Source organism: Heptranchias perlo, chromosome 32 (assembly GCF_035084215.1).
Source record: "Heptranchias perlo isolate sHepPer1 chromosome 32, sHepPer1.hap1, whole genome shotgun sequence".
Taxonomy (NCBI): domain Eukaryota; kingdom Metazoa; phylum Chordata; class Chondrichthyes; order Hexanchiformes; family Hexanchidae; genus Heptranchias; species Heptranchias perlo.
The window spans coordinates 10,641,254-10,662,672 of NC_090356.1; the positions used below are offsets into that span (position 1 = coordinate 10,641,254).

Below are 21,419 nucleotides of genomic sequence, written 5' to 3' on the forward strand. Positions count from 1 at the left end.
AAAGTCATGAATCCATAAGTTGTATACTAATTAGCCTTACACCTTTAGTGGGGAAAATGCTTGAGACCATTTATGGGACGTTATCAATACTCATCTTACCATTCTAAGGAGAAGTCAACTTGCGTTTAGAAGCCAAAGGTCATGCTTCACTGAACTGCTGGAATTTTTTTCAGGATGTAACCATAATGGTGGACGAGGGCAATTCACTGGAAATAATTTACTGAGAGTGTAAGAAGACCTTTGGTAAAGTTCTGCATGTGAGATTTTATGGCTCATGGAAATAATGGCAGGTTAGCTATCCGGTTTGAAATCTCGCTTGGCAATGGAAAACAGAAGGTGAGGATAAATGGAATATAAAACCTCTGCGTGGAAGGTTAACGTCTAGAAGAGGGTTGCACGAGTCTGTTTTGCTCCTCATACTACGACTTGGAGGAGAGCACTTCTTGTAATATAAAATTTGCTGGCGATACCAAGCTGTGACAAATAAAAAAAGGAGATAGACAGGTCCTGAAATTTAGCAGGAGGTCTTTTGGGAGCAGTTCTGGAACTTCTGCCTGCCCCATGGTTGCGGCCCTCATCCTGTCCCAAATCCTGCGGTATGGGGCATTTGCGTACTGCTGGTGGGAGCCTGTGTCATTTAGGGTGCAGCTGTGCCGGGGGGGGGGGTGCGGGGAGTCGCTGCAGCGAAATTGTGCCAAATTTATGGCGAGAAAGTGTTTTGATGAAGCGTCCACATCTGAAACGTCAACACCCCTGTTTGCTTCACAGATGCTGCCTGACCTGCTGAGTGTTTCCAGCATCTAAATTTTTTCTGGAAACTTTTTGTAAAGGAAATTTGACACCTGAAAAGTACAGAGCGGCGTTTCTGATGTGAGTTTATACGCCTGCTGCTGATCAGCGTGCTTAACTTTGGAAGATGCACAGATGCCCACTCTCCAATTTCAAGGACCCAACCTCCACAATCCCAACAGCGTCAGAGGCCCACATTTTTTGTGGGTTCCGGAGCCAGCTGCCGTTAGATTCGCCTCAACATGTAGAGGCTGTTGTGCACGACACCCGCAAGCTCGTGCCAGTGCTGACACACGCACAATCTCTCTTTACAAACATGTCTCCGAGCGGCCTACGAAAGCAGCAGATCGGAAAGGAAATAGGGCAGAGGGAGTCACAGGTGTCCCACGGAGCGCTGCTGTCCTTCCTCACTGTGATCTCGAAGGTAATCATAAGATTTATACAGCAACTGTTCCCACATTAGGAGCCACTGGTAAGAATTACAGACATAATCCTAGAAATAAATGACTGTTGGCAATATTAGTGGACGAACACTTAACGCGTTTGTGTGACATTGCTCTCTCTGCTATTGCTCTGCTGCAGCCTGCTTTAAAATAGCGGACAGAGAAATGTCATATAAATGTTCATCTGCTGCTGTTGTCGACATTTATGGGCTACAGCCTACTCCTGAGAAATTCAAACTCATTCTTTGTGCTAAAAAAAATTGAATTATCAATAATATTAATTTAGCAATGTAAATAACACAGCAAAGTGGGAATTTAGTGCTAAACAAAATTGAATTATAAGGTAATTTGAACTAAGTGACTTTGAATTAACAGTAGACTGTATAATGTGCTATTTAGCTGCTGTACCTGCGGTCTCCTTAATTTGCTGATATGAATTTTCAAAGCGTGTCTGACAGTTTGGTTAAATTGTTCCAATACGTCACTCAGTTATAGACACAAGGGAGTTGTCAACGCCGATCAATTCCAAGTGTTTGACACATTCCCACCTGCACCTGGGTTCCTCACACATCCTCCTTTGTTCACGATTCAGCTGATTTGCTCCTCTGAATCAACAAATAAATTCCTCTACTAAAACAAATGCAATGGTCTTTGTGTCCTGATGGGGAAAGGATAATATCCAGTTAGCAAAATAACCTGTTACCAATACGCAGCTTACACTGCTTCTCATATGGTTCAATGCCTATGATTTTGAGATAAATAGTGTCTCTCCAAATGCAAAAACTGAAGCTCTATAATCTAATTGTCCAGCAGGATGCAAGCGTCTCAAAGCAGCGCAGGCAATATCCTTTGCACTGTTTGCCAGATAAGGCTGTTTACATTCAGTCATCCCATCTGTTTGAGTTGGATACAATGGTAAGTTATCGTTCATGTGTCATGTAATGTAGTCAGAGGGTGTCCTGAAAAGTGTGTACATCAAATATTGGTTAAGGACGGATTGGGCTCAGCTCAGATTTCTCCCATGATCGAATAACCAGATAATACATAAACAGAGGTTGATTGTATCACAGTGTGAGAAGGGGAGAAAAGGAAAGAAATTGGAGAAAAACAATAACCTGCATCATATGTCTTCAGAAATTGTCCCATTATGGTGGAGGGGCTGTGGGGGCCAGAGAGTTGGTGATACATTTATTGTGGCAGCACCCCAAAATTTGGCCTTTCCGGCCGATGGTACTGGGGGAGGGGTGTAATTCAGTGCGTAGTCTGAGCAGTATACACATTTCAGATGGAGGGTTTGATGGGAGCTAACAGTTTTAAGATAGCTGGTTACTCCAGCAACATTAATACACTTGTGGCTTGATAAAATGGAGGACTCCAGATCTGTAGCTCTCAAATCTCTGGAACGTAGCAACAATGGGAAAACCTTATCTGAAAGTTTAAGGAGCAAATTCAGCCTGCGCTCAGCACAAACCCAGACGATGTGGCCACATATAAGGGTATGCCTTTGAGGTGAAAGGAGAGGGAATCTGCATTATTCTGCCATTGACCAACAGTGGAACTAAATAACCTTTGGTGATGGCAGTTGAGAGGCTCTATTATGGCGAAAGCACAATAAATCCTTGAAAACATTATTTCGCATAATTTCCAATTGCACTCCCTTGTATGTGACAGCACGCTTGTGCTGCAAACAACTTGCATTTATATAGTGCCTTTATCACAGAAAAACAGGATGAATTTACTCCTTCATTGTCCTCGTAAATGGCAACATGCTCTCCACTTGAAGATAAGTAGGAGCTGAGTGTGTACGTATTTATGATGGGGAAGAACCGTACTGGGTCCCCACCCCCTTAGAGCAAGTGAAATGTTCCCATTATCCAGTTCAACACTCGGCGAGCCAGTTAATGTCTGAATAAATGTCCCAATCACCCAGGATGGACTGACGATCCACTAAGGGAACAACCTTAGTGGATAGTCCAGGATTAACATAATGTGGATTTATATAGCGCCTTTTATATCCTCAGATCATCCCAAAGCGCTTCTCAGCCAATGAATTACTTGTGAAGTGTAGTTACTGTTGTAACGTCAGAAAATGCGGCACCCATATTGCGCACAGCAAGGCCCCACTGGTGGTTAGGAGAGGGCAGTCCACGACAGAATATCATACAGGGACTCTGGATGGAGCGGACATGATGGCCTTTCTCACTCGAGATTTTCTACATCCTTACAGAAAAGATCAGACATATTTAGGTTTTCTCTTTTTTTTTAGCCCTTTTTATTTGTTTTGACTGAATTTGGTGTTTTTGATTTATTTTTTTTCAAATATTGACAACATCAGACGTTTCTCCTGCCTGTTATGGTGATAATTGGGGATGTCCATGCTGGTGCAGAGAGAGGACCCGATCCAAGGAGGCCATGAGAGCAGGTTCCGAGGAGCAGGTGCTGATAAAGGGCCAGGAAAAGCAGGTGTGGATGTGAGGCGGAGGAAGAGCTTTTCATAAACTACCAACAAATCAACAAGAGAACGGTCTTAAAAAAAATGTATGCAAAAAAGAGAAAAACATTCAGTTATGTCCTGCTGTTTTAACTGATGTTCAGGTAACCAGGAGAGGTTGTTAAGGTAACAAGGAGAGGAGTCAAGTAACTGCCACATCCCAGAATGGACCTGAGCAGAAGCCTTAAGAGGAACAAGCCAGATTAGGTGTTAAATATGACAGCTGTGCTCCCGTTTACACCTAAACAACAACAGGGGATCAGCTAGTCATTGTGTTGCGTGCATTTTCTTCCCTCGTTTGGTCTTGTTCTGCATTGCAGTCCTCCCTCCGTCCAAATAAGGAGGTTGTTCCCTTAGTGGATCGTCAGTCCATCCCTGGTAATTGGGACATTTATTCAGACATTAACTGGCTCGCCGAGAGTGTTGAACTGGATAATGGGAACATTTCACTTGCTCTAAGGGGGTGGGGACCCAGTACGGTTCTTCCCCATCATAAATACGTACACACTCAGCTCCAACTTATCTTCAAGTGGAGAGCATGTTGCCATTTACGAGGACAATGAAGGAGTAAATTCATCCTGTTTTTCTGTGATAAAGGCACGACATAAATGCAAGTTGTTTGCAGCACAAGCGTGCTGTCACATCCAAGTGCAATTGGAAATTATGCGAAATAATGTTCTCAAGGATTTATTGTGCTTTCGCCATAATAGAGCCTCTCAACTGCCATCACCAAAGGTTATTTAGTTCCACCCTTGGTCAATGGCAGAATAATGCAGATTCCCTCTCCTTTCACCTCAAAGGCATACCCTTATAAGTAGCAACATCGTCTGGGTTTGTGCGGAGTACAGGCTGAATTTGCTCCTTCATCTTTCAGATAAATGTTTCGCATTCCAAACTCCAAAGAATATTTCTCTACAGTCTTATTGTGTTCCAGTATAATAGGAATTCTTGGAATGTTAAACATTAGTCTATGTATGTCTCACATTGTGTCTTAAGCTTTGGCAGTTTCAATGTGAACAATGCCGTTTGTTACTATATAACTGTTTCATTTGAAGTAAGAAAACACAACGTACTGGACTGTGCAAGAATGTTAACTTTAGTTTATAAGAAACTTGGGCCCTATTTTCCACTCAATTTAATACAACAGTAACTTCCATTTTGATCCTCAAATGCCCTTTGATCGGGAGGTAAACAAATGGTCGGACACATTTTTAAAAGAGCGAAATTTTCTCATAGAGCAGGCACTAAAGTTTTCTGTTTATTCCTTCTTGTTTATGTGGATGTGAGGGGATTAGCACAAAGAAAGATTTGCATTTATATAGCGCCCTTCACGTCCTCAGGATATCCCAAAGCAGTTTGCAGCTAATGAATTACTTTTGAAGTGGAGTCACTGTTGTAATGTAGGAAACACGGCAGCCAATTTGCGCACAGCAAGGTCCCACAAACAGCGAAGAGATAAATGATCAGATCATCTGTTTTTTAGTGATGTTGGTTGAGGGATAAATATTGGCCAGGACACTGGGGATAACTCCCCTGCTCTTCTTCAAAATAGTGCCATGGGATCTTTTACATCCACCGGAGAGAGCAGACAGCCACTCAGCTTAATGTCTCAACTGAAAGACGGCACCTCCGACTGTGCAGCATTCCCTCGGTCCCGCACTGGAGCATCAGCCTAGATTTTGTGCTCTGGAGCATGAACCCACAACTTTCTGACTCAGAGGCGAGAGTGCTACCAACTGAGCCATAGCTAACACCTGTGTTTTAGACTTTATGACAAACATCATTAATTTTGGTAAAAAAAGGTGCATTTTTTTTTGTTAAGCTCTTATAGCAATAATTGCATAGACCATGCGGCTGAACAAATGGAACAGATAACAAGACTGGTCATTATCACATTGCTGTTTGTGGGACCTTGCTGTGTGCAAATTGGCTGCCGTGTTTCCTACATTACAACAGTGACTACACTTCAAAAGGACTTCATTGGCTGTAAAGCGCTTTGGGTCGTCCTGAGGTCGCGAAAGGCGCTATATAAATGCACGTTCTTTCCTTTTTCTTTCTCAAGACTTCTATAATCGGATGATGTCCGACTGGACTAATTTGTTTCAATTGATTTACTCCCGGTGGAGTACTGACTCGGAAGATTACTGGCGCAGGAAACTTCTGCACTGACATATTCTTTAATGTGAAACGCTTTCAGTGACTTGATCATCGTTTGAGGTACTGGACAGTAACACGTGAGTTTGTGTCCAGGGCTCCCTGCAGTGAGTAGGAAGGAAACAGACATTTGCCGAGACCAGTCCCTCCCATCAACAACTTTGGTGGATTCAATTAACTTTACTTTCATCCTTTTCAATTTATTTTTGTAAGCAGCCCTAATAAAAGCAATATTGGGAGGGACTGAGATACAGTAATAAGAGGGCTCCACTGCTGCATTAAAGACTTGGCCAGCTGTTTGTCAAACAAGCCTCACCCCGGTTGGTCCCTGGCCAGCTGCAGAGAAAGATAATCGTAACCCATTACACACTGCTAAGTGGTTGAAAAACAGTAATTTCCTTTTTTTATTTTCCTCAGATCCTCCTCAAGTCAATGCTGTATTCAGTCACAAGCGCTTTGCTTGATTTAAAACATAGGGTTGCGTTGCTGGAGTCCACCAGCTCATGAAGATTCTCTCCATCTGTGTACCGTGAGCACAGAATCTCCAAAATTCTGTATCTTACACTGAACTGTGTTTTGCACATTGGCCCCGATGTTAAAGTGGGTGGACGGGGGCAGGGGAGACGGGACGGTGCGCACGAGCCCCGAAGCGGGAGGCAACCCCGGGGGAGTCTGGGGACGTGGAGGCCTGGCTGATCTTAACTGAAGGGCCGCATTTGAGATCAGTGTCCCACTTGAAGTCGGCGGGCATTACGTCAAGGCTGGCGGGCGGGAGCGGGAATCGAGGTGGCAGCTGGCCTCCGACAGGGCCCTATGGGAACAGGCCCTGGCATAAGATAAGTGCTTGAGGGGGGGGGTGGGGGGGGGGGGTGGTGGGGTTTGGTGGGCTGGTGTGGGGAGGGAGAGGGATGGATGGGGCAAGAGAGGTCAGAGAATTTCTTCCTGCTCCTCTTGGCTCCCAAGGGTTCCAACCGAAGAATTAAAAAAAGACCTCACTTCGCTTGGCCTCTTCTGGCCACTCTGCTGTGTCCTGCCAGATTTCTCGGCTGGGTTTGAGACCGGGCGGGCCTCCCCCGAGTCGTCGTACAAATCACTGATCACGTCATTGGGCTGCGTCTTTTAAATTTAATTTGGGCCCTCGCTCGCTTGCAGCGGGAGCCTTGGCCGTCGGTGAAGATGTCGCTGGGAGGGAACGGTGCGGCCTCAGGCCGGTAAATGGACTCGGCCTGATCTTAACCCCCTCCCATGGGGAGGGTGGGGGGTCCCGGGACAGCAGTGGCCCAGATTATTTTTTGTCGGTGCCGGAGATGCACTCGTGCTCCTTCCAGGCCCACAAAAATAATTCAAGACTTACCTCCGTCGGGCCTCGTCCCTTCCATCGCCCGTGGAACTGGTCGGAGCCTGCACTGCACAGACCAGTTTCTACCTAAAATGGCAATTGGGATTCTGTTTACCTCATAGGCCCCTTTTAAAATGGAAATCGGGGCCCTATCGCAAGACACTGTAATTTACAGCAAAAAGCCCCCCCACTCCCGCCAAACTATTTAACAAAAAAACACGTTAGAAAAAAGGAACCAGATAACAAAAAGACACGGAGTAAAACGGAAACAGAAGCAGTAGCTCCAACCAAACATACCAACAGTTCTGGAAAACACAGGGACACCCACACACATGGAAACTGCCTCATCCGATCGTTAGTTTATGGAATTCTTCTCTACAGCACAGATCTCTTTCAGGCCTGAAACAATACACTGTAACTGGGAGTGTATGCCATGTGATCAGTATTAAAACACACACTCTCTTCCCCCCCCCTTCCTCCATGCAGTACAAGAAATGCAGAAACACAAGTCTGGGAGGGCCTCCATTTTATTAGTCTCAAACACCTAGCTTCAAGTTTCCTCATGACACACCAGCACATTGGTAGTTGTCCCTCCCTCCACTTGCAAGGCAAAGGGCAAAGGAAGGGTTTGTGCTGGCAACAATATCCAAAGAATCTCCTTCTCCGTCATCAGGGGGCTGTGCTGTAGATAGGCCGAGGGCAGAATGGGCCTGGACACACTGCCCCATATTCCCATCACCCACACCCGTCCCGCTGTGAATAGTCAGAGTGGAGATGAAGTCTGGGAAGAAGCCAATATACTGCCAAAATAAAAAGATAGAATAGCACGAAAAGAGGAAGGATCATGTCTTTTATTGTCGGTCACATTTCCCTACAGTTTAATGTATATCAAAAATGACCAAACATGCTCATTTACGAAAAGAAAAAAAAATCAAATCTCAAAAAAGTACACTGACCCAATGTTAAAACTCCAAAAATTAAAAAAGTTTCTTGTTTCTGCATTCAGGCATTTATTCTTCAGGTGTTTTTCCCGCCTCCCCTTTCCCGCCTGTTATTATTGTACCGTATTGAGAAAAAAAATGAGCAGGTTATTCAAATACGTCGAAGGTGCAATTCACAGTTCTTGAAGCAAACACGGTAAAAGTGCCCTCCCCACCACCACCCCCTGAAAAATGCAGAGTAGCCGAGGGAGGGCGTATGTGTGGGGCCCGATGAGGTGAAGCATTTCGGTGGCAGTATACTTGCTGATTGCTTCTTCTTTTTGCACACAACAACCAGCTAAGACACTGCCAAAGAAACACCCACATTTGGCCACCCGAAAAAGGGATCCCTTTCCTCCGTCGCTCAATCCACGCGCTTGTCAGAGTCGAGGCGGACCCAGCAGCCGGTGCCAAAATAGCTTGTGAGCTCCTGCCAATTCCTGGGAGTATTTAAACCACCCTGCAGAGAATCCAAAGTGCAGCAGCTGCTCAAAGAATGCAAGAGTCAATTGGTGGCTCAGCCAATCGGAGAGATGCCCACCCATGTGTCCGTAAATAAGCTCGTTTAAATCTTCACTCTTCGCAAAGCTCTTTATTTTTCCAGGACTTAGGCAGGTTCGGTCACTTTGGGATTATATACCTAGACAAAGCAAACATTTCATTTTACACACGTTACTTTCTCCTCAGCTTCAGAAGTAAACAAACTGTTAAGCAACAAAGGGATGTGGAACCGAACGAACGCTGGCAAATTACTTCCCCTTCCCCCACTCCTGCTACCAGGAACCTGGCAGATCTCTGAAAGGCCTGAATGCTCCCATGGCAGAATCTGTGACTCCATTACTGTTACAGAGTGGAGCAGTCAGCATGGAAGCCAACTGTTTTTAACTTTCCTTATCCTGACTCCCATCTGGCCGTGAATCCGAGACGGGTTACAGTTGTACATGTGCTTGGGGGCCCTCGGAGTGACCAGTCACCCTTTTTGTGCTGCCCGAGACAGCGAGCACGGGCAGGCTATTCAACTGTTACGGCATCACAGCCAAGCCTAATAGTGTCCCCAGCGAAGGGTTCACACAAGTACACTTTCCAGCAGAGAGAAAAGAACAAGTCGAAGCCATGCGCCAAGGGATTAAAGCCCCAGGTACAGAAGTTGTTCACTCAATCCAGCCAAATTCAGACAGGCTCATTGTTAACACTCCTCCATACAGACGAGCAAACACCGAGGGTTTGGCCATTTTGCTAGGGTTCAGCTGTTTCTGAATGAAATCTTTATCTAGCAACGCTCCTGGCGGATTCTGAGCAATACACAGGCGCAGGAGGGTTCCTGGGTCTGCCCACACTCAGCTGAGCTGCCCTTCAGCACAGCAGCGAGAAATCCTTACTTCTGATACCCATCTAGTGACCCCACGTTGGAAAGTTGTCGTGTGTGTGAACCGAAGATAAGGAGTGGATCGGGCGTGGCTGCAGTGTATTTCTTGGTTGAAAAGCCTGCCAATACCGCTTGCTGGGCTCGTTTAGTGAAAAATGACCGCTCCAGCTGTTGGTGCTGGAACTGTGCCACTGCACAGGTCAGTTTTGCTACAAAAGATTATCACCCAGTAGCTACTTGGAGCAAAACTAGTTTGCTAGGAAAAAAGATACATACAAAATTTGAACTTGCAATAGTTTCAAGCCCTCTGTATTCCCAAGAGGAATTTCGCCGAAGTGTTCTGTAAACCTTGTGGGGGGGTGTCGTCATCCCTGTTTAATGAAACGAGGAAGAATGCCTCAATAGTCAATGACCCATTGATAAAATTGCCTTCTTGGAAATTGGACATCTTAAAACGAAAACATTCCTGCAATTTTACGAGTGAGTCGTTAATTCTGGAGAAAAATATGCAAATTTTCCAATTACACGCCCAAACTGGGGTCTTTTCTCCTATCTTCTACAGACTTGTACCTTCAGTGGTCATGAGTGTTGCATTTTATCCCCAATTAAAACGATTACAACCTGCTCTTATTTAAAAAAAACTTCAACCCTGAAGGAATAAAGAAAGGACTTAAATTTGTAAAGTGCCTTTCATGACCTTTAGGACATCTCAAAACACCTGACAGCCACAGAAGAACTTTTGAAGTGAAAGGGACATCTAACCATAAATTTGTAAATCTACATAGACCCAAAGACTAGCGCGGTTGAAATACGCATTTTTTTTCGAAGGCAAATGTGACTGTATTAAAGAGAAAAAAAGCACACACGAAACTGTCCTGTACCGGCAGATTTCATGGATCACACTAAATAAATACTAAAGTACATCCTCAATGCACAATGGGAAAAGGTTTCAAAATAAAGTTTGTAACGTAAGGAGGAACAGAGAGAGGTTTCTACCTGTCTGCTTAAACAAGCTTTGCAACGCCTGTAAGTCAAAGCCAGTTACAAAGGTATCTTCTGGATCCAAAAGGGAGAGATCGTTCCTTCATGGTTTGAACGCAGCATTGTGGCAACTCTTCTGATTTACCAGGATTGGGGAGCTCGTTGCTGAGGCAGGTCTGCAGCCACCTGATTGTACTTTACGTACCAGTGACAGTTCTGTCTTGGCTACAACCACACCTAGTTGAGTCACTACACCCTCGCATTTCAGTTCTAGACTTTATTCCCCACTTCCCCATAGTGCTTTTAAGATTAGACTCACGTTGGGTTCAAGCTCCAGGGGGAAAAAAGGGAAAATTAAGTGCAAGGACAGAGAGCCCAGAAAGAACCAGAAGGAGACGAGAAAACTGGCTCAAGCTAAGCAAGGGCCAAATTCCAAAACAATCGGCTGGCATTCCCCTTTTGTGCTGTTATTTTTGGGAAACAAGTTTAATTCCTCCACTCCCTTGCCAACACACGCAATGATGGGAGAAAGAGATATGAGGAAGCCGGCAGACAGCTTTGAGAGGCACGCACTGTACAAGTAATAAGTGCGAAGTTCACAATCTCACCCACTCCCTTCAGGCATTTATTAACTCTCAAAAAAACACGACAGGAATGCACAGTCACAGTATCACAGGCTCTCAGAACCAGTCTTTAAATTCTATAAAGGAAAAAAAATAAAATCACTAATATACCCATATATTGTGTAAAAAGACTCAAATACAACATCAATTATGTCAATCAAAATGTGTTTTTCTGTTCAGCTGATGTGGTTCTGGTTAGCACTGTGTTCAGTTAACATTGACCAATACTTCCCTTAACACACAGGTGTGTCGTGACAGGCACAAATATTATAAGCATGCAAACTGGTTGGGCGAGTGGTTTTTCCACACAAAAGAAAAGATGACAGAAGTGCCAATCATTCCTGCACGGGACACATCCCTTCTCTATTTTCACAGAATCTTTCAACAATTCTGTGGTGAGAATGCTTTGGAATTCAGTTCAACAAGCCATCAGCACTCCCCAGTAACCGACTTCAAAGTCTGCATAGCTATCATGTTTAACCCTTTCCACACACATATCTCTCTCTCTCTATATATATAATATAGATAAGCAAAATAAAACTGGAAATCTGAAAGAAAAGCAGAAAATGCAGGAAACACTCAGGAGGTCAGGCAACAAGAGCCAGGTCAACAATTTGAACAGACTCCTCCTTCAGAATGGAAAATGACACATGAACACACATATTAATAGAATCAGAAAGAAAGCAGCAAAGAACAGCACAAGCAAACAACCAACACCGCATCACAAAAGGGGAATGCAATGGGCGAATAAGCTGCAGCTTGCTTGAAACAAAAGCAGAACACTGTTAGATAAAGTAAGGATGCCTTTCAGAGCGATTGTTATGACTGTCATTTGTGTTTCCATCCCCGGCATAACAAAGAAGTAATTTATGGCACCAGAAAATGTAACCACAAACCCAACTGGTTCATTGATGCCCTTCAGGGAAGGGACCCTACCACCACTTGCATTTATATAGGATCTTTAACGTAGTAAAACATCCCAAGATTTTCATACAAGCTTCACACCAAAAATAAATGGACGACGAGCCAAAGCATAGATTAAGAAGGGCGATCAAAAGCTTGGTCAAAGAGGTGGGTTTTAAGGAGGATCGTAAAGGAAGAGAAGGATGTAGTGAGGCAGAAGGGTTTAAGCATGGAATTCCAGAGTGTGGTGCCTAGGCATGGCTGCCAATGGTGGAGAGAGAGAGGGAGAGTTATACAAGAGGCCAAAGTGAAAGGAACGGAGAGTTTGGGAGGAGGGGGGAGTTGTTGGGCTTGAGGGGGTTACAGTGATACGAAGAGGCAGGGCCATTAAAGGTATTTAAATATGAGGATGAGGATTTTAAATCTGAGGTGCTGTGGGAACTGGGAGTCAATGTAGGTCAGCAAGGGCAGGGGTGTTGGGGGAGCAGGAATTGGTGCAGGATAGGACCACAAGCAGCAGAGTTTTGGATGAGCTGAAGTTTGTGGAGGATGGAAGATGGGAGACTGGTCAGGAAAGCACTGAATAGTTGAGTCTGAAGGTGAGAAAGGCATAGATGACGGTTTCAGCAGCAGATGGGCTTAGCTAGGGGTGGAGGTGGGCGATGTTAGAGGTGCAAGTGGGCAGGCAGGCAAGCATATACATGACTACAGTTCCACATTATATGGTTGATTCTTAACGCCTTCAAGGCAACTAAGATTTGGAAATAAATGCAGCCTTGCCAGTGTCGCCCACATCCCAATAAAAAAAATAAAAGATTTCATTGGGACATGAAAAAAAATCAGTTTCTGGTTTCCTAGACACAGCCAGTATGAAATGGATTAAAAAATGGAAACTATTTGGTAAATATTGTATCTTGGTAGGGACACTCCCTCATTATAATGTACCACAAGATCTCTAAGAAACTACATGTTCCTTACTAAAAAGTTTCTGATATGATCCCAAAGATAGTGTAAGGTTCCAGAGCAAATTACTGATCCCTTTAGACGTCAATTGGTATCCTGCTGTGGCTAACCTTCACATTCCCAAACCATACCACAGTTTCACAGGGTCATGTTGGAAAATGCTTTGCTACATTCCTTCTCTCTCACTCATCTTCACTCTTAATTTATCTTTCTTCCATTCTTTAAGGACCAATGCCCATGTCATACACCACTGCCCCTGTTGAGAGGTCAGGCAAGAGAACTGTCTCCCAGCTGCTAACGATGTCAGCCTTCGCTCAGTGGTAGCTCTTTTGCCTCTGAGTCATAAGCTTGTGGGTTCAAGTCCCACTCCAGAGATGAGCACAAAATCTAGGCTGGCACTTCAGTGCAGTTCTGAGGGAGTGCTACACTGTTGGAGGTGCCGTCTTTCGGATGAGACGTTGAACCGAGGCCCTATCTGCTCTTGTAGGTAGATGTAAAAGATCCCATGTCACTATTTTGAAGAAGAGCAAGGGAATTCTCCCCGGTGTGCTGGCCAATGTTTATCCCTCAACCAACATCACCAAAACAGATTTTCTGGTCATTATCACGTTGCTGTTTGTGGGACCTTGCTGTGCGCAAATTGGCTGCTGTGTTTGCTACCTTACAACAGTGACTACGCCAAATAAATGGTAGGATACTGAGAAGTGTAGAGGAACAGAGAGACCTTGGAGTGCATGTTCACAGATCCCTGAAGGTAGCAGGGCAGGTAGATAAAGTGGTTAAGATGGCATACGGGACACTTTCCTTTATTAGCCGAGGCATAGAATATAAAAGTAGGGAGGTTATGCTAGAACTATATAAATCAATAGTTAGGGAACAGCTTGAGTACTGCGTACAGTTCTGGTCTCCACATTACAGGAAAGATGTGATTGCACTAGAGAGGGGACAGAGGGGATTTACGAGGCATATATATTTTTTTATTTGTTCATGGGATGTGGGCGTCGCTGGCGAGGCCAGCATTTATTGCCCATCCCTAATTGCCCTTGAGAAGGTGGTGGTGAGCCGCCTTCTTGAACTGCTGCAGTCCGTGTGGTGAAGGTTCTCCCACAGTGCTGTTAGAAAGGGAGTTCCAGGATTTTGACCCAGCGATGATGAAGGAACGGCGATATATTTCCAAGTCGGGATGGTGTGTGACTTGGAGGGGAACGTGCAGGTGGTGTTGTTCCCATGTGCCTGCAGCTCTTGTCCTTCTAGGTGGTCGAGGTCGCGGGTTTGGGAGGTGCTGGCGAAGAAGCCTTGGCGAGTTGCTGCAGTGCATCCTGTGGATGGTACACACTGCAGCCACTGTGCGCCGGTGGTGAAGGGAGTGAATGTTTAGGGCGGTGGATGGGGTGCCAATCGAGCGGGCTGCTTTGTTCTGGATGGTGTCGAGCTTCTTGAGTGTTGTTGGAGCAACACTCATCCAGGCAAGTGGAGAGTATTCCATCACATTCCTGACTTGTGCCTTGTGAATGGCGGAAAGGCTTTGGGGAGTCAGGAGGTGAGTCACTCGCTGCAGAATACCCAGCCTCTGACCAGCTCTTGTAGCCACAGTATTTATATGGCTGGTCCAGTTAAGTTTCTGGTCAATGGTGACCCCCAGGATGTTGATGGTGGGGGATTCGGCGATGGTAATGCGTTGAATGTCAAGGGGAGGTGGTTAGACTCTCTCTTGTTGGAGATGGCCATTGCCTGGCATTTGCCTGGCGCGAATGTTACTTGCCACTTATGAGCCCAAGCCTGGATGTTGTCCAGGTCTTGCTGCATGCGGGCTCGGACTGCTTCATTACGTGAGGGGTTGCGAATGGAACTGAACACTGTGCAATCATCAGCGAACCTCCCCATTTCTGACCTTGTGAAGGAGGGAAGGTCATTGGTGAAGCAGCTGAAGATGGTTGGGCCAAGGACACGGCCCTGAGGAACTCCTGCAGCAATGTCATGGAGCTATGATGATTGGCCTCCACCAACCACTACCATCTTCGTTTGTGCTAGGTATGACTCCAGCCACTGGAGAGTTTTCCCCCTGATTCCCATTGACTTCAATTTTACGAGGGCTCCTTGGTGCCACACTCGGTCAAATGCTGCCTTGATGTCAAGGGCAGTCACTCTCACCTCACCTCTGGAATTCAGCTCTTTTGTCCATGTTTGGACCAAGGCTGTAATGAGGTCTGGAGCCGAGTGGTCCTGGCGGAACCCAAACTGAGCATCGGTGAGCAGGTTATCGGTGAGTAAGTGCCATTTGATAGCACTGTCGACGACACCTTCCATCACTTTGCTGATGATTGAGAGTAGACTGATGGGGCAGTAATTGGCCGGATTGGATTTGTCCTGCTTTTTGTGGACAGGACATACCTGGGCAATTTTCCACATTGTTGGGTAGATGCCAGTGTTGTAGCTGTACTGGAACAGCTTGGCTAGTGGCGTGGCTAGTTCTGGAGCACAAATCTTCAGCACTACAGCTGGGATGTTGTCGGGGCCCATAGCCTTTGCTGTATCCAGTGCACTCAGCCGTTTCTTGAGATCACGTGGAGTGAATCGAATTGGCTGAAGACTGGCTTCTGAGATGGTGGGGATATGGGGAGGAGGCTGAGATGGATCATCCACTCGGCACTTCTGGCTGAAGATGGTTGCAAACACTTCAGCCTTGTCTTTTGCACTCACGTGCTGGACTCCGCCATTATTGAGGATGGGGATGTTTACAGAGCCTCCTCCTCCCGTTAAGTTGTTTAATTGTCCACCACCATTCACGACTGGATGTGGCAGGACTGCAGAGCTTTGATCTGATCCATTGGTTTTGGAATCGCTCAGCTCTGTCTATAGCTCAGCTCTGTTTCGCATGCATGTAGTCCTGAGTTGGAGCTTCACCAGGTTGGCACCACATATTTAGGTACACCTGGTGCTGCTCCTGGCATGTTCTTCCACACTCCTCAGTGAACCAGGATTGATCCCCTGGCTTGTTGGTAATGGTAGAGTGAGGAATATGCCGGGCCAAGAGGTTACAGATTGTGCTGGAATACAATTCTGCTGCTGCTGATGGCCCACAGCACCTCATGGATGCCCAGTTTTGAGCTGCTAAATCTGTTCTGAATCTATCCCATTTAGCACGGTGGTAGTGCCACACAACACATTGGATGGTATCCTCAGTGCAAAGATGGGACTTCATTTCCACAAGGAATGTGCGGTGGTTACTCCAACCAATACTGTCATGTACAGATGCATTTGCGACAGGTTGATTGGTGAGGACAAGGTCAAGTAAGTTTTTCCCTCGTTTTGGTTCGCTCACCACCTGCCGCAGGCCCAGTCTGGCAGCTATGTCCTTCAGGACTCGACCAGCTCGGTCAGTAGTGGCGCTGCCGTGCCAGTCTTGGTGATGGACACTGAAGTCCCCCACACCCAGAGTACATTCTGTGCACTTGCTACCCTCAGTGCTTCCTCCAAGTGGTGTTCAACATGGAAGAGGACTGATTCATCAGCTGAGGAGGACGGTAGGTGGTAGGCGGTAATCAGCAGGAGGTTTCCTTGACCATGTTTGACCTGATGCCATGAGATTTCATGGGGTCCAGAGTCAATGTTGAGGACTCCCAGGGCCACTCCCTCCTGACTGTATATCACTGTACCGCCACCTCTGGTGGGTCTATCCTGCCAGTGGGACAGGACATACCCAGGGATGGTGATGGAAGAGTCTGGGACGTTGGCTGAAAGGTATGATTCTGTGAGTATGGCTATGTCAGGCTGTTGCTTGACTAGTCTGTGGGACAGCTCTCCCAATTTTGGCTCAAGTTCCCAGATGTTGGGGAGGAGGACTTTGCAGGGTCGACTGGGCTTGGTTTGCCGTTGTCGTGTCCGGTGCCTTGTGGTCCGATGCCGGGTTGCCCGTCTAGTTTTATTCTTATTATGACTTTTTTTAAGCAAGATTTTACAACTGAGTGGCTTGCTAGGCCATTTCAGAGGGCAATTAAGAATCAACCACATTGCTGTGGGTCTGGAGTTACATTTAGGCCAGACCAGGTAAGGACGGCAAGTTTCCTTCCCTGAAGGGCATTAGTGAACCAGATGGGTTTTTACGACAATCCGGTAGTTTCATAGCCACCATAACTGATACTAGTATTTTAATTCCAGATTTTATTTAATTAATTGAATTTAAATTCCCCAGCTGCTGTGGCGGGATTTGAACTAATGATTCCGGATTATTCGTCCAGGCCAGGACTGGAGAATTTTAGCTATGAGGAAAGATTGGATAGGCTGGGATTGTTTTCTTTGGAACAGAAGAGGATGAGGGGAGATTTAGTCGAGGGGTATAAAATTATGAGGGCCGAGATAGAGTGGATAGGAAGGACCTATTTCCCTTAGCAGAGCGGTCAATAACCAGGGGGCATAGATTTAAAGTAACCAGTAGAAGGATTAGAGGGGAGTTGAGGAGAATTTTTTTCACCCAGAGGGCGGTGGGGGTCTGGAACTCACTGCCTGAAAGGGTAGCAGAGGCAGAAACCCTCATCGCATTTAAAAAGTACTTGGATATGAAGTGCTGTAACCTACAAGGCTATGGACAGGGTCCTGGCTGAAAGTGGGATTAGGCTGGATAGCTCTTTCTCGGCTGGCACAGACACGATGGGCCAAATGGCCTCTTGTGCCGAAAATTTCCATGATTCTGTGATTCAAAAGTACTTCATTGGCTGTAAAGTGCTTTCGGACGTCCTGAGGCCGTGAAATGCGCTATATAAATTGCTCCGAAGCCAAGTCGGTATTTCCGCAGAGTGACCGTTCCAGGTGTGTTCCCCTCCCTGTGGGACGCATTTGGCCTCCTCAGCCCATCCAGTCAACACCACAGAGAATCAAAACTAGCCACATGCAGAATCACAGGGCACAAACACATTTCCCACCACTCCATGGCTGGATTGTAGACTTCCGCGGTTTTATAACGACCACTTTTAGGATATTACATCGGATAGTCAATCAAATCAGTCCCCAGCCCAACACAGACTGTGTGCACTGGGTCTAGGTTGACACTTCAATACAATACTGAGGGAATGCTGCATCATCAGAGATATCATATTTCAGACGAGATGATGAACTTAGCCTAGTCTGCCCGTTTTGGTAGTTTAGGTTGACAATGAAAGATCCCATGGCACTATTCGAAGAAGAGCAGGGAGTTCTCCCGGGGTTTCAGCCAACCAATCACCACCACCACCAAGAACAGAATTACTGGCCATTCTTCCCACATCCCACTGTTTGTGCAAACTGGATGTGTGACAACAGTCACCGAACTTCAAAAGGAGTTCATTGGATATGAAGCACTTTGGGATGTCCTGAGGACATGGTAAGGTGCTATATAAATGCAAGCTGTTTATCTATTGTACGATAGCAATTCCCAATGTACCAATCTCACAAATGCCATCCACAGGAGGAAGATGTGGTTTCACACACACTTTGTGACTTGTAACACGGCAGTACTGATGCAGTCCTTGGTGCAGGTTACCTGCATGCTCAAAAAATGAGGCCGTCCCATCATTATAGGCCACATATGAGGAGAGCAGCCCAAGAGTACGACTCTCCTGAATTTACTTTCAAATCGTCTCCCAGTGAACCAGCAGCAAACGGGAATGGCATTGGCCATTGCGCGATGCAGCTGCCTCATGACGTCACCAACTTGTGATCTCACGATGCACAAAACATGCACGGGACTGGGGGGCACATGTACGTCATGACATCATTGGGGTGGCGTGTTTAGATCACGCTGCCTCTGGTGCACAGATGGACAAGCAGCAGGTGCCAAGACCCAGCCCATGGAACAGGCCTTTCTGGCTGCTGATGTAACAGAATCTGTGAGTTTTAGCTTCATCTGGCTGCTAGCCGCATGGGAACCCAAGCTACGGGAGCTGCCAACTGAAGCTTAATGCAATAGCCGTTGATATGAGGAAAAAAGAATTATATTGCGCCTTTCACGGCCTCAGGACGTCCCAAAGCACTTTTACAACCAATCAAGTACTTCTGAAGCGTAGTCACTGTTGTAATGTAGGAAATGCGGCATCCACAAATAGCAGTGTGATAATGACCAGATAATCTGTTTTAATGGTGTTGGTCGAAGGATAAATATTGGCCAGGACACCGGGGAGAACTCCACTGCTCTTCTTCAAAATAGTGCCATGGGACCTCTTACTTCCACCTGAGGGCAGACGGGGCCTCAGTTTTAACGTTTTATCCGAAAGACGTCACCTCCGACAGTGCAGCACTTCCTTAGTACTGTACTGGAGTGTCAGCCTGGATTTTGCGCTCAACTCTCTGGATACAAAATAACTTGCTCCCTGCAAATAAATAAATGTGCTGACACAAAACTTAACTTATGAACTGGAGCAGCAAAAGCATATGCTGGGGAGTCCCTTGCCTTCGCGGTAGTCAAAATTTATTGCCGTAAACAGAAAAAGTTTTAAGAATGTGCGTTCAAGAGCTCTGTGCCTGTGCCAATGTGACACAAGCATCCATAAAACCAGATGAATTTAAGTCACTGTAATGACGTGGAGAAACTATAAATAATCCACACCCAGTGAAGACAGAAGGTTAAATGAAACAATGATACTACATACTTGAGGATCAAGACCATAATCGCTATTCGCCTAAATTTTGTACGAAAACAATTCACTGTTGTGTGACCCAGACTTACAGTCTTAGTATTATTGAACCAACCATTCCCCTTTGTAGCTGAACAGTTACTATCAAAACCTCACTCTAATGGTGCAGCACCTCACCCTTTCAAAGAAAGTGGATATAACTCACTCTGCTCGATGTGTGAATTGCCTCCACTATCAGAAGCACAACTACAGTCCTCCAGGTGAAACTTCACTCTTTGTTGCCAATGTGACCATACAACAGCAACTTGCATTTATATAGAGCCTTTAACGTAGTAGAATGTCCCAAGGCGCTTCACAATAGCGTTATCAAACAAAATTTGACACCGAGCCACATAAGGTGATATTGGGACAGGTGATCAAAAGCTTGGTCAGAGAGGTGGATGTTAAGGAGCGTCTTAAAGGAGGAGAGAGAAAGAGGTAGAGAGGCAGAGTGGTTTAGGCAAGGAATTCCAGAGCTTAGGGCCTAGGCGGCTGAAGGCACGGTCATCAATGGTGGAACGACTTGAATTTATACAGCACCTTTCACATCTCAGGACGTCCCAAAGCGCTTTACAGCCAATGAAGTACTTTTTAAAGTGTAGTCACTGTTTTAATGAAGAAAACACGGCAGCCAATTTGTGCAGGGTCCCTCAAACAGCAATGTGATAGTGACCAGATAATCTGTTTTTAAGAGATGTTGACTGAGGGATAAATATTGGCCAGGACATCAGGGAGAACTCCCCAGCTCTTCTTTGAACAGTGCCATGGGATCTTTTACGTCCACCTGAGAGGGCAGACGGGGCCTCCGTTAAAGATCTCATCCAGAAGACGGCACCTCTGACAGTACAGCACTCCCTCAGTACAACACTGAGGTATCAGCCTAGATTATGTGCTCAAGTCCCCGGAGTGGGGCTTAAACCCACAACCTTCTGACTCAGAGGCGAGAGTGCTACCCACTGACCCACAGCTGAGACTCTCATCAGAACAGAACAGAAGCCCCATTTGCCAGTTCAGGTGGACGTAATAGATCCCATGGCACTGTTTGAAGAACAGCAGAATGCTCTCCTGGTGTCCTGGCCAATGTGCCTCTCTCAACCAATCACTACCAAAATAGATTCATTGGTTATTTATCTTATTTGCTGCTTGTGGGATTTTGCTGTGTGCAAATTGGCTGCAACATTTGCCTGCAAAAACACAGTGGCTACAAAAGTAATTCATTAGCTCTGAGGCACCTTGAGATATCTTGAGGATGTGAAAGGTGATATTAATGCAAATTCTTTCTTTACCCTAAATGCAAATTTTTGTTTTTTGCTTTTCAGATGCCGATGGGCCTGCTGTGTATTCCTAGTATTTTCTGGTTTTTATTTCAAACTGGCAGATTTCCTGTGGCACTATTCACTGTGAGTCAGAGGACATGCTGTTTTATAATAATAGGGGTGATAAATTAAAGACAGATATCTAGCCTTTGCAGCTTTTTTTAAAAAAAAGTTAAATTTAACCCGGCTGCATGACTCAGGTCTGTAACTATAACAAAGTTTTTTTTAAAGAAAGGCCAATTTGTTAAATCAATTTGGTCAATAAACTGCCCGAGAGCAAAATGATTATATTTACCATGAATTAATCAAACAATCCTGCACAGTGTGAAGGGAAATCTGGTGTCCTTGGTACTGTACCTCTTGCTTGCATGTGCTTTCATATAAAATGTGATCATTTCTGTAAGTAATCAAGCATTTACTAATTTAG

The 21,419-nt window shown here is 45.6% G+C and overlaps 2 long non-coding RNA genes across 2 annotated transcripts in view; one reads left to right on the forward strand and one right to left on the reverse strand.

Moving 5' to 3' along the window:
• The first annotated feature begins 718 nt into the window (after positions 1–718).
• Positions 719–21,339, forward strand: LOC137301001 (uncharacterized). The gene is made up of 3 exons (XR_010958212.1): positions 719–1,213; positions 2,046–2,147; positions 20,996–21,339. It is a non-coding gene; the product is annotated as an uncharacterized lncRNA (long non-coding RNA).
• LOC137301000 (uncharacterized) overlaps positions 7,732–21,419 on the reverse strand; it is a 66,840-nt gene continuing 53,152 nt past the window's right edge. The window contains exon 4 of the long non-coding RNA XR_010958211.1: positions 7,732–8,836. This is a non-coding gene — a long non-coding RNA (uncharacterized lncRNA). The remainder of the gene's footprint in view (positions 8,837–21,419) is intronic.